Raw genomic sequence first — 13,417 nt, forward strand, 5'->3', positions numbered from 1 at the left:
TATTTATACACTGCAGTGCAAAATATGGCTCAGGAAGAAAGGTGGATAGACTCATAGAATAGTAGAGTTGGAAGGGGACTATAAGACCATCAAGTCCAACCCCTTGCTCAGTGCAGGAATCCAAGTTACAACATACCTGACAGGTGGTTGTCCAGCTGCCTCTTGAAGACCTCCAGTGTTGGAGAGCCTACCACCTCTCTAGGTAATTGGTTCCATTTGAAATGCATATTTAGACATACACCAAGATCCTTTTATACTTTAGAGAGATTCATGAGAGTTGAAACATCCATGAGTCTTCAGACTTCTTAAAGACTAAGGTTGCTTCCAAATGATCTGTTTATTGATCATGCATTCTGATTTGTTTTGAGAGAGGTTATACGATGTTGCTTCAAGAAATTTCCCAGTGCTTTCCCCATCATTTTCCTTGCCATAAAAAGTATGACTTCTTTTTTTAAAAAAAAAGCATGTTTGTTGCACACGAATGAGCTCCAAATCCACTTTAACTGCACAAACTGAATTTGGCAGCACACTTTTGAATCCTACCCGAACATTCTGGAAGCGCTCTAAATATTCATTTTGGTATAAACTCTTGTGGACTAGCAACTATTCCACAAATGCATGAAATGCTATCCTCAATTAGCCTGCATATATATGAATGGAAATTAATAAAAAATGGGACCAATAGGCATGAAATGTAAAAAGTTGGAGTTTGTGATAATTCTGTTTCCTTTAAAATAAGTAGGACAACAATTCATGTCTAAATAATCCAAAAGACAACATCTTTGGGCACATGTAAACTTTTGAAGGACTTTTCTAGACATGGTTTGTAAAATGTTGTGCTCCCATGCCTTTTTTTCTTTTTCACAGTTCCCTGAGAACACTGGTGGCAATCTGAGTGTGTGATAGTGTTTCCATTTGTGTTCAAGCACCTCTGCTTACGCGTGAGTCTGTCTATGTGATTAATATGAATGGGTATATGGTAATCCAGGATGGTAAATATGGTAATCCAGGATGGTAAATATTGAGGTAATGTAATTCTCACCCTTTTAAAAAATAGTCTTGTGCTCCTATCCTGTGATTCCTCAGATTAACAAAAAAGCAGTCTGGAGTAGAAATAACAGTTCCTGTGGCAATACAATGTTCATGACATATATCATTGTGAGCTAACACAGGTGAGGGTTAAAATAACAGAGCCTGTGACAATAGGGCATTGTTGTAGTGTACAACAAACTAGTTAACATGACAGATTTTGTGTCTTCACCATCCATCTAAAGCACTCTTATACCACTTTAATAGTCATAGCCTTCCCCCAAAGGATCCTGGGAACTGTAGTTTATAACGGGTGCTATTAAGAGAACCTTGCAATAATTGAATGGGGCATGTCCTCTCTTTTGCCGCCCACCTCCCTTCAGATGGCAGGGGCAGCCAATGGAAGTGCTTTGCAGAAGACCTTAGCGTATGGCAGATTGTTCTCAAAGAGGTGTCTTTAAATATCCAGGTCCTAAGCCATGTAGTTCTTTAAAGGAAGCACCAGCACTTCAGATTAGCCTTGAGAATGGACTGCAAGCCAGTGGAGTTCCTAAGGTGCAAACTGGGACTCAGTGTTGGAAAGAGAGCAGATGTGTTTCCTGGGCTCCTACTGGGAGGAAGGGTAGGATATAAATTTAATAAATAAAATTAAACTAATACGCAGTCCCAATTAGTAACCCAGCAGCAGTGTTTTGAATTAACTGCAGTTTCTTGGTAAGTTTACAATAGGGATGGAGGAGAAACTTGCATTTAAAGACAGATCTATCAAATTCACACTTTCTGAAACAATGTGAGAACTGAACCACAGCCATCCTTCAAAATTCACACTTACCCAAATGTTGTAATGCATTTATCCAACCAAACACTGTTTACAAAAATGCATATATTAGGGGAAGGTGCGCATAACAATGTATACATTAGTGAAAATAGCATACAAAAATGCACTGCATTGGGAGAAATTGCTGACAAAAATGTGTATATTAGTCAAAATTGCATTTGAAAATGTGTTTATCAGGAGAAAATCACACTAAAACTTTGAAGAATTTTCATGAGGACTTTTAAAAGCAAAATTTGCAAATTGCTGCAGAACTGTGGAGAACTGAATTTAAGACTGGAAGAATGACAAATCTGAAAAAACTGAAATTGACAGATCCTTCCATCCCTAGTTTCCAAAGATAAATATCGAATGAGAGTAATTTTGGGATCTCAGGAGTATGTGGGTTCCAAAAACGTCAGTGCTTTACACTTTGGCAGTAGTTCATAGTCATGCCTTATACCAAGTTGCTTTATACTAAGTCAGATCATTGGTCCATGTAGCTCAGTATTATCATCACTGACTGGCAGAGACTCCACGGTTTCAGGCAGGAGTCTTTCTCAATTCTACCTGGTTGCATCAGGATTGAACTTGGGACCTTTTGCATGCAAAGCATATACTCTGCCACTGGGCTATGGCCCTTCCCCTAGGTCTAAATAGCTGGATCGTTATTTTAATGTTACTGTTGTCTGCATAGCTTGGACGTCATGATTTTTTAAAGAATAATTGTTTTGTTAGTACTGCTTTGACACTGAGTGGCAGTACTTTTTACGGGTTGACAGCCGACTCTATTGCCATATGACAGTCCTCCTACTCTGTGAGGTGCTTTCTTTCTGCCTCTGACAGTAAGAGCTTCCAAGTTGACAGAAGAGGCTTATGCTTCTTTAAAAGGAAGAAGAAAGTAAAGTTGGGGAGAGAGAAAGGAGAATAAGGAATCGTCCTGTCAAAATAAAAGCATTCATTTAGGCTGCTTTTTATTGTAAATCACACCTGACTGTAGATATGATGGCTTACATGGTAAAATATTTCATTTATGCATGTCATTTGTGGAAAATGCTGTCACTTCATAATCTATCAAGGTCTTCAGTGCGTATCTCTAAATAAAACATTAAACAATCAAAAGCATAAATAAGTTCATTCCTATTCAGTGAATGCTATTTTTAAAATTAAAGTATTTCTCAAAAAAGACACTTTATATACAACTAGAATATTTCAATCAAATTTATTTATTTATTTATTATTTGATTTATATCCCACCCTTCCTCCCAGCAGGAGCCCAGGGCGGCAAAATGTAAGATCAAGATGGAGTTGATAATACTTGGCACTGTTTTTTTTTGTTTAGCAACTGAAAATGAATTTCTAGAAATATTACGAGGGTGATCTTTTAAAAAAGGTATGGAATTAGTATATATCCATAGGACTGGGGTCTTCATTGTACTGAAACACATGCTTGTACAAAAAAAAGTTCTATTGTTAATAGCCTGTAAAGAAAACCTTTCCAAAAAAACCAGAAATAATATGATCAAAAAAATTATCCAATTCTTATAAATAAATAGATTGGTTCTTGGATAGCTTCATGGTTTATACAAGTTCTGCTACCAATATACACTTTCTGGAGGATATGTCCATCAGTATATATTGGCCATGGCAAACAGTATACCTCTGAGTATCAGCTATGCAGACAGACTAGGGCTGTTGCCTTTGTGTTCTGCCTGTGAGCTTCCCAGAGGCATCAGGATTTCTGCTACTGGAAATCAAATGCTGGTTGGACCTTTGATGAAATCCTGTAGAGCAATTTGTATGGTCTCATGTTACCTCAAGGCTTGATTACTGCAATGCACTCTATGTGGGGCTGCCCTTGGCCCTGATTCAGAAATTCCAGCTGGTACAAAATGTGGCAGCCAGAATGCTGATGGGAGCACATGGCCGATAAAATGTGACATCACTTTTAAAACATCTGCACTGGTTGCCCATCTGCTACTGAGCCAGGTCCAAGGTCCTTGTATTAATTTACAGAGCCCTGAACACCTTAGGTCCAGGGTACGTTAGGGATTGCCTGAACCCTTATATCCCAGCTCAGTTAGTGAGATCATTTTGCAGGAGCGGCTTTGGTCATCCTCTGAGTTGATGAGATCATTTTGCAGGAGCGGCTTTGGTCATCCTCTGAGTTGACGAGGGTCATTTAACATCATTTGCAGAAGCTAAGTAGTGGTGGTACTGTCCTCCAGGTTCAGGCCATGTTGAATGTTAAATGAAGCCCCTCTGAACATTCCATCTTCAAAGCTCTATAACTGCCACCTTGGTAACAGCATTTGTATGTTAGCAGCTGATGAAGGCGGAAGCTGAAACGTTTTGTTAATATAATAAAAACCTCTGCTTGGTTAATCACAATTATGTGCATATATATTTTTAGGTGATTAATGGAATCCTTATAGGGATCCAGAGCAAGCTTGAGTGAAGTACTGTTTGTTGCTTTCAAAACGGTGTTTTATATATATTCACTAATTGGCAAAAAACCTTGCGGTTTAAGAATGTACCTATAGCCCACAGCTATTTCTATCAAACTTTAAAAAGCAGGGAAATTGGGCAGCTATAGTGAATGCACCAGGGGAGCAGGAGACCTGAACTCCTCTCTGAGATATTGGACTGCCCTACAAATTGGTCAAAATGCAAACACCATTTGGGTTGGTCTTTCACAGTCCAATCCACTTCCTGTGTAGCTTGGAAGAATTTGGTAACGTCTATTGTTATAGGAGAAGGCATTAAAGAGGATCTTATTCTCAACGCAGCAGCAAAAAAAGAAGGAGGGGCATGGCTGTGACTATCATGAAGAGACCCTGCACTTTTTAATTTGCTACTGCACTACTGGTCATAAAGAGAAAAACCACTTGGCCACCTCATTAGCGTAATATGGTATTACACTAACTGCAAATATTTGATGCCCCTGCATCATCAATGGGTTTAAGGGGGTTGTCCTGAGCACATGGAACCACTGCTGTTGCTTCTATGGCTGTAACAGAGTGAGGTTAAAGATAAGTGAAATGCAAATAGAAAAAACAACAACACAAAAGCCAGTAACACTTTCCTAAATGCAATACCTTACCAACCACAAGATTCCTATGAATAAGGCAGAAAACTCCGCATCCCACAACCAGTCAGGATTCATAACCAAAAACCCAAACTAAAAAAATCCTAGCAGCCAGTCAGCCAAGGTCACAGAAATCCCCATGCAGCACAACCTGACCTGGGGACTGCAGTTAACGCAGAATGCTGCAGCACAATTGCTAACATGAGTGAGATCCTAACAGCACATTACACCTCTGCTCTGAAATCGGCATTGGTTGCTGATTTGCTACCAGGCCAAGTTCAAGGTGTGCTTTCCATGTTACGGGTGCCACATAGTACTTGTTCTGCCCTTGTAAGAAATCAGTCCTGTAAAGTGGCAGCACCTATGCTTTGGAACTCCTTGCATATTGACATTAGGCAGACGCCTCTTTTCAGCACCTGCTAAAATCAGTTTTCTTGAGGCAAGCCTCTCCAGGCATGTAGAAGCTATTGTGTTTTTAAATCTGTTTTTAAATCATTGTTGGTTTTATTATTTTGAATTTTGGACCTTGTATGCAAAGCATATGCCCTAACGATGAGCTACAACCCCCCCCCGTTTAAAAAAGTATCTTTTAAAAATTTTCTTTGCAATTCACTCTTGAACGCACATCATACCTACAACATTTATTTATAGTACATTCAACACCCATTTGAAGCACATGAATCCCACCACAGAATCATGGGAATTTTCATTTGTTAAGGGTGGTGAGAACTATAACTGTGAGGGGGAAACTACACTTCCCAGGATTCTTTAGGCGAAGTCATGGGCTTTAAATGTGAATTGGATGTGCTTTAAATGTGTTGATCTACTTAATCAACTTTGCCTGCATGTAAATCATTTTAATTACTTTTTCAAAAAGGATATGAGCTATAAAGTATACTGGGTGACCATGTGCTACTCACCATCTCTCAGCCTATCCTCCCCTCAAGATGAAAACAACAGAGTACCATGACCACCCCAAGGAAGAAGGGCACACTTAAAATGTAGAGAAAAAATCATCTACAACCATAGTGTGAAATCAAATACTCATTGGGACGCAGTATGAAGAAATATTTATATAAACATGACTATCAAATATGTTTATTAATTACACAATCTGTAATTGATATTTATAGTGCAATCCAATGTTTGTTTACTCAGAAGCAAGTCCCAATGTATTCAATGGGGCTTACTAAACTGTGAAGTGTGCAGAGAACTACAGCCTCAAGTGATAAGGAACTTGTTCTTTCAACAAGCCTTTTAAGCTGAGACCTTATCCCAGTCTGAGTATGTGTTGGAATTGCTTTTTAATATGTTTTAAGCCTTTTCTTTTTTTAAAAAAATGTTTTTTAAAGCTTTTAAAAATGTTTTCAAAGATGTTTTAATAGATTTTAAAGTCTGTTTTTTATGATGTTTTAAAGTGCTTTTAGTACTTTTGTTTCCTGTCCTGGGCTCCTACTGGAAGGGCAGGATATAAATCAAATAATAAATAAACTTCATTCACCCAACCCAAAATTCAGAATCATGCCTCTTTAGGCTATTTTCCAACTGTTTATTCTTGCTTTATGGTTACTGGATTTTAAGGGGATTTATTTCTTGTTGTGAATTGTCTTGGTTTCCAAACACCAAACCAATCACAGAGTTGTTAGAAAGACTCCATACACACACTGCAGATGTATAAATACATACAGCCCATATAATACTTTATTGTCAAACCACTTGGTCATTGCAAAAAATCAGTATTAATTTTAAACAAATCAGTATTAGTTTCCTACATAATAAAAAACTAATACCTAAGTAAGCCCTCCAGAGCTTGGCAAAGTTACTTTTTTGAACTATAACTCCCATCAGCCCCAGCCAGCATAGCCACAGGATTGGGGTGATGGGAGTTGTAGTTCAAAAAAGTAACTTTTCCAAGCTCTGCTAATTGCTTTAAAACAGGACTGGAGAACAACAGAAAAAAGTCCCCCCCCATTTTTTAATTCTGTCCCACTCACCTCCCATCTGCTGCTGCTGCTTTCTCCCTCCATTTTCAGCCATTTTCTCTCTCTCTCTCTCTCTCTGGGTTCCTCACACAGATTCAAGCTCAGCAGAAGGCCCGTGTGAGTCACATGTATGTTGCCCACCAATCACAGGAGCAGACTTCCCGGGCTTCTTCCAAGTAACTGGAAGGGGAGGGGAAGAAAGAGTGAAACAAAAGAAGTCTTTCTTCTGCACATGTGGTACGTTATAACCCACTATAAGGCATATTTTAATCACTTAATTAAAAATAAACCATGCCCTTTTTTAATTTAAACCTACTTCAGATGAAGTACTGTGTATGGGGCAAGCTCAGGGATTTGATTAGGGATACCTTACAGTCATCTCTGAGTTGTAATCAACGACAACGGATTATGTCAATTTCAAGGAAAAAAAAGTCCAAACGGCTTCTAGTTTTTTTTCCTCCCATTTTTCACTTTAACCTGTGGATTCTCCGTGGGGGGGTTGTGTATCACCAATAAAACTTCCAGAGTTGTAGAGCAAGCGATTCTGAATCCAACAGTATAAGACTTGTGTTTGTTTTGAATTGGGACTATACAAAGCACCAGAATGGAGTGTGGGGGGGGTATTTTCATTTAACATGGTAGAACGCGAAAAAGCCCTGCTGACTATAGTATACAGCCACTCTCGTGGCTGTATAATATGTATATGTGTGTGTGTGTGTGTGTATATATATATATATATATATATATGTATATGTATATATAAGTATATATATGTAAGAGTCACATCAATTGTTCTGCCCACTTTTATCTCTGGTTATACTCACAACTAGCATGTGACCCTTAGAAGGTCCCTAGTTTTGTGGTGTCGTGTAGGGTTCCATTCTGTCCCATGCTATTTAATCTCTATATGAAGCTCCTGGGAGAGGTCATTCAGGGGTTTGGAGCAATAGGGAGATGATGCCCAGCTCTTTTTCTCCATCTGAATCAGGTGTGGCTGTGCAGGTATTGAACCAATGTCTGGAGGCAGTAATGGACTGAATGCCAATAAACAGACTGAATCTCAGTGGATGGAGCTTCCTACCCTGTTCTGGATGGGTTGCTCTCCCCTTGAAAGAGCAAGTACATAGCTTGGTGATTTTCCTGGATCCAGCACTGTCACTGGAGGCCCAGGCATTGTCACTGGAGGCCCAGGTGTCCATAGTGGCTAGGGGTGCCTTTTTCTAATTATAGATGGTTCACCAGCTACTGCCATTCCTAGACTGGGATAGTGTGGCTGCAGTGACTCATCATGTTATAACCTCACATCTGGATCACTGTAAAATGCTTTACATGGATGTCCTTGGTTTGGAACCTGCAGGTGGTGCAGAATGCTGCAACCAGGGTATTTAATAGTACAGCGCACTAGAGCCATATTATACCAATTTTCTATTATTTGTACTGGCTGCCTGTATGCTTATGGGCCCACTCTAAGGTGTTAAAAGTTGCTTATAAATGCCTGACTTGGAGACCAATTACTTAAATGTGCACCTCTTCTAGCATCTGGCAACCCAGTCTTTGAGATCTGCAGGAAAGGCCCTTCTTGTAATCCCACTGATGGGTATTGCTTATTGAGCAGTGACTCTTACTTGCACCTGGCCTGTAGAACCCCCTGCCCCAGGAGGTCCATCAAGCATCTTCAGTATTCTCCTTTTAGCATTTATTCACCCAGGTTTTTGGGACCTCTTGAAACCAAGCACTGAAGTACTTGTACTGTGTATGCTCCTGTATTGTGAATATGAATTGTAAGTTTGGTTTTAATGCATTTTATAATTTTAGTGACATACTGAGATCATTGGATTTTATTTTATTGCTTAATAGCTTGTAAACCATTCTGTGATTTTCAAATAAAGAAATTATTATTATTATTATTATTATTATGAGCCCTTGAGCTGAAAAAGGTTCCTCATCCCTACTCTATAGCTTCTTTCAAACATATCAATATTTTCTTTGTGTTTCTCCTTTCCCTGACTTCCTAATGATTCTTTTCCTAGTCTGGATCTTTTATGACCATAATAGCAACTAAGCTATAGTAATACGGTCCATGATTACTTTCCAAAGGAATCATTCAATTGTCATGTCCTTGGTTTTTATCTGAATAATGGAATTCTGAAAAGTAGCTCATTTAAAAGTTCTGAATTAGTATAACAATATTTGTTGATGTTTTAAAATAGTCCATTCAAATCCATTTCTGAAGATTGTGCATACGGTAAGCAGCTCATAAGAATTCTTCCACTATACTATGAAAGAAATGATCCATCTTGCTTAGTAGATATCCTGTCACCTTCAGTGACTGAACTCATGTACGACAGAGAAGGTCATAGCCCTCCTCAACCTACATTGTATTTACATATGTGCTTTCCAAAATTGTAGTGATTTATTCATGTAACGTTAGGACTTAAAAACATAGGTTTATATGGATAAGTATAACTGAAGTACTATTATTATTATTTTGCCACTAGCTAGAAATACTGGAAGGAAGCCCAAGAAATGTACTTTGGTGTCAAAGAATCAAAGTCATGTTTAGCACTTTTCTTCTGAAAAATATTATGTAGGTTTAAAAGATCCAACACAAAGGGAATATATTCCAAGAACCACTTTTATCCTGGGATTACTTCTCCCTGGGTCTTCCCAGAGCTATCAGAGGCAAGATAGTCATTGGCTGGAAATTTCCAACCTTCCCGCTGTAGAAGTGCTATTCTTGAATTCTGTCATTTATTCACTTCCTCCTCTTTAAGTTACCTATGGTAGAAGATTTGAGGTCACCCAGAAGCCTGCTTGTAAAACTCTGGTGCTTTTGTGTAAGCCAAGGGTGGGAAACCTATGCCTTTCCAGATACGAGTCCAATCATCCTTGTCCATTGGCCACACTGCTTGGGGTTGATGGGAAATGAAGACCAATGACAGGTCTACAAGCCCCTCATCCATGATGTAAACAAGCAGCAGGGAGCCTCCATCCTCCAGACCTAATTAGGCCCAGCACAAGTCCCAATTTAGCCCACGAGGCCATTCCTCACACACCACACAAACCACTCAAATGTGATGTGATGCCAAATTTGAGGTAGATATGGATGTGGCTACAAAGGAACAATTGGGAGTTTCTGATTGTTCCTTGGCAAGTGGGGCTCCCTGACAGTGCCAAAAGGCTGACTGGCACTGACAGAGAGACCTATGGGGATTGGGTCTAAGGGGCCCTGTTTTGAAGCAGTTTGCACTGAAACCTCATGTTAAAATAGAGCAGAAAAGCTCAATTTTAGCAAGTAGTTTCAATGCAAACAACTTTGCATTAGTGGAGCACACTTCTTTTAAGGTATGCTCCTGCCACCAATCAGCCTTCAAAGTGGCTTGCTCTAGTAGCAGAAAAGTGGGTTGCACTGAAACTACTTGCCAACATGAAGCTTTTCCAATCTGTTTTAGCAAGTGGTTTCAATGCAAACTGCTTTCTGCTAATGGACCAAGCCTCTGTGAAGTTGTACTGATTAGCTTCAAAGGAGATCACTGTAACTGCTCATCAGCTAATTGGCGGTTACAGCAATCCCCTTTTAATTTTGATAGTTGTCAATTACCTAATGTCATTATGATGTCAGATGACTATCTGATAGGCAGTCCCATCCCTCTGTCAAAGTTGGCCTGCAGTAGGTGAATGATCCATTCCCCCTCCTTGATGTAAACAATATAAAGGGGTACAGCTTTGAAAATTTTTTTAAAAGAGCTATAAGCTGTAATAGAATTGGTCAGTAGATTTGTAAATCAAATTTCACTGATTTTTAACAGTGGTGTAGTTTTTAATCTACAGATCTGGTATCTGAAGGGCACACTTTTTTAAGCTGTTGTGGCTATAGTCAGTTACTCAGAAAGGAAATTAACAATGGTCTATCCTAACCATTAGTGGTAGATTTTATTTATTTGTAAGTCTAAGGTACTACCTTCCCTCCCCCGCCCTAACAATATTTCTGCTTGGAATGGCAAAGACTTCTGTACAGCCCAAAGCAATTTCCACCAGGAATTCCCTTTACACTGGGCTAGGTGCCTTTTGACAGCTTGCCACTGCCAAGAGTCCTTGCAGAACAATTGGGAGTCCTGGAGTGGCTCTCCTGAACAGTGCAGAGAGGTCGGTTTGGGTTTTTTTGCAGCATCCTAGTGTATTACCACTACTGTACCACAACCCTGCCTGCCAGGGGAGGGTTGAAGGTGTCCTGGGGGCAAGGGAGCTGTCAGAGAAAGCTTGTGGGGATGGAGAACAGCGAGGGGGGGGACTTGGATAGTTTCCAGGCAGGCTCAGGCAAGCTCACCCATCTCTAGTATTAGCTATGCCCTTAAATGCCCTAGGTCTTATCTTCTTATGAACATTCTAGGTGGCTTTAGATTTATCTCTGAGCTTCGGACCTTATCTCTAACACGGAGAGAATAATACTGGCCTACTTTGCAAGGGTTTTTGTAAGAACTCTTAAGATGTTTGTGAAACAATTTGGAAAGGCAATATATAAATACTAATTCTTCTTCTTAATATTCTTGGTTACATGTCACTTTAAAATGTTTCAAAAATCCATGTTGATAATTTCCCAGGTGCAGGTGTTGGTTTTGACTGTTACAAAGTAGAGAGAGAGAGAAGGGGTGGTATATTTATCTTTTTGCCACCCATGTCCTTTGTGGCTTCCTTGAAGCATGCAGATCCGTATTGTTTGTCATGGAGTAATCAACGCAAGGCCTCTGGAGAACCTCCTGTCTCTTCCACTAAGTGGATTGTAGCTCGACTCTTCATTGATTTATAAGACATCTCTCTCTGGGTCAGAGCAGCTAGTACAAACATTCTATACCTCCAAGCAGAAAACAATTTATTGGTGGTGGTTGTGGTGGTGGTGGTGGTCTCACAGGCCTTCATGCCTGCATCATTACACACAGAAAAAAATTAAATATGTAATTTATAGTCAGCCCCATAACAACCAGTGCAAAATTATAGACTGATGATGTTTGCAAAATATATATTCTGCAAGGTTTAAATAAATATTGACTGGGGGGAGGGAGAGAAACTTTTACTGCAGCTGCATAATCCAAAATTTTAAAGCCTATGCAAACAGAATGAAATTAAATAAGTTTGCATGTTTTTCAAGATTATTCTAATGCTTTTGGGAAGATCAACACAGAAGATTTTTATGAGAAGTATGGAAGTTTAATCACAGTCATTAAAAACAAGTCAATCTATTTTTCAATAATATCCTATGTTTTGAATTAACCATGCGGCACTGATTTTTGAAGATTTCTTGCTTTGAAATATCCAGCACATTTTGTTACATTGAGAAAATAGTTTAATTTTAATTGCATTTGGGAAAGAATTGGCCCTTTTGCATTATGCATTATTTCAATTATCATGGTAGAAGAAACACACAAAATACATTAATTATAGGTTGTGACCCCGCAAATCACAAAAAATGCTTTTCTGAAGCAAACTATTGCTACTAATTAGCTTCTTGTTTGCCAGTACTAGGCAAAATTCAAGTGATTTATTGTTAAAATTTTGTATGATATTGCTGACAGATTAAACATTTGGATTTCTAGAACCTTGTGTACTCCCTGAATTAAAGTACTCATAGAAGAAGTTACATTAAATCCCCACAGTACAAAGGATTGTTATCTAGAGCATCCAAGTGCACACCTACATTATAAGAGATTTCCTTTCAACAGCTGCTTCTCAAAACTCCTGACATTTCTTCTTAATTTTTCTGAGTTTAACAACAACTCGGCATCTGAAGGCATATAGAGCAGCTTGACTGCTGAAGCAAGACTTGATCTAGGAAGCTGCCTGAATGCGATACTGCCATGAAACCCTATGCATTATATAAGATCCTGGCTATGGCATGCTATGAGGCCAATTACAGCTGTTTGTAGTAACTCACACTCTATAACCCTTCACAGAAAGCCTGTCTAGAGCCTATGATCTGAGGGCACATGATGCAGCCACCTTGTTAAAGCTAAGCAGGTCTAGTTCTGGGCAATGCCTGGATGGAGAGACCATGCAGCAAGTCTTTCAACAAGCATAGAGACCTTATCCCAGTCTGCTTCTGTGTTGGAATCATTTTTGAATATTATTTTAACGCTTTTTTAAAAAAAAAACATGTTTTGTTTTATTATGTTTTAGTCTTTTGTTTTTAAGATGTTTTAGAGTGATTTTGTTTGCTGCCCTGAGCTCCTTCTGGGAGGAAGGACGGGATATACATTTAATAAAGAAATGTTGCCAGCTTGAATTCCATGATGGAAGAAAGACAGGATACAATTGTTGTAAATAAAATAATACATAATGGATAAACTGTTATAATCACTTCAAGGACAAAGTGAGGTGTACACATGAAAAGTAAATAGCTTCGAGTTTGTTCATGAGAGCATTTTAAGTGGAAAACTGATTCTGGCATATGCATGATATGGTTACATACTCCCTACTTTCGTATGGTGATTACTTCAAGGAGTGATATAC

At 39.0% G+C, this 13,417-nt stretch overlaps 1 long non-coding RNA gene across 2 annotated transcripts in view; it reads right to left on the minus strand.

Moving 5' to 3' along the window:
- Nucleotides 1-1,983: 1,983 nt before the first annotated feature.
- LOC133382202 (uncharacterized) overlaps nt 1,984-13,417 on the minus strand; it is a 96,291-nt gene continuing 84,857 nt past the window's right edge. For both annotated transcript variants that reach the window (XR_009761842.1, XR_009761843.1), the window contains 2 exons: nt 6,926-7,093; nt 1,984-2,783 (listed from right to left, as the gene is read on the minus strand). This is a non-coding gene — a long non-coding RNA (uncharacterized LOC133382202). The remainder of the gene's footprint in view (nt 2,784-6,925; nt 7,094-13,417) is intronic.

The sequence above is a fragment of the Rhineura floridana genome, chromosome 3, assembly GCF_030035675.1.
Source record: "Rhineura floridana isolate rRhiFlo1 chromosome 3, rRhiFlo1.hap2, whole genome shotgun sequence".
NCBI classification, from domain to species: domain Eukaryota; kingdom Metazoa; phylum Chordata; class Lepidosauria; order Squamata; family Rhineuridae; genus Rhineura; species Rhineura floridana.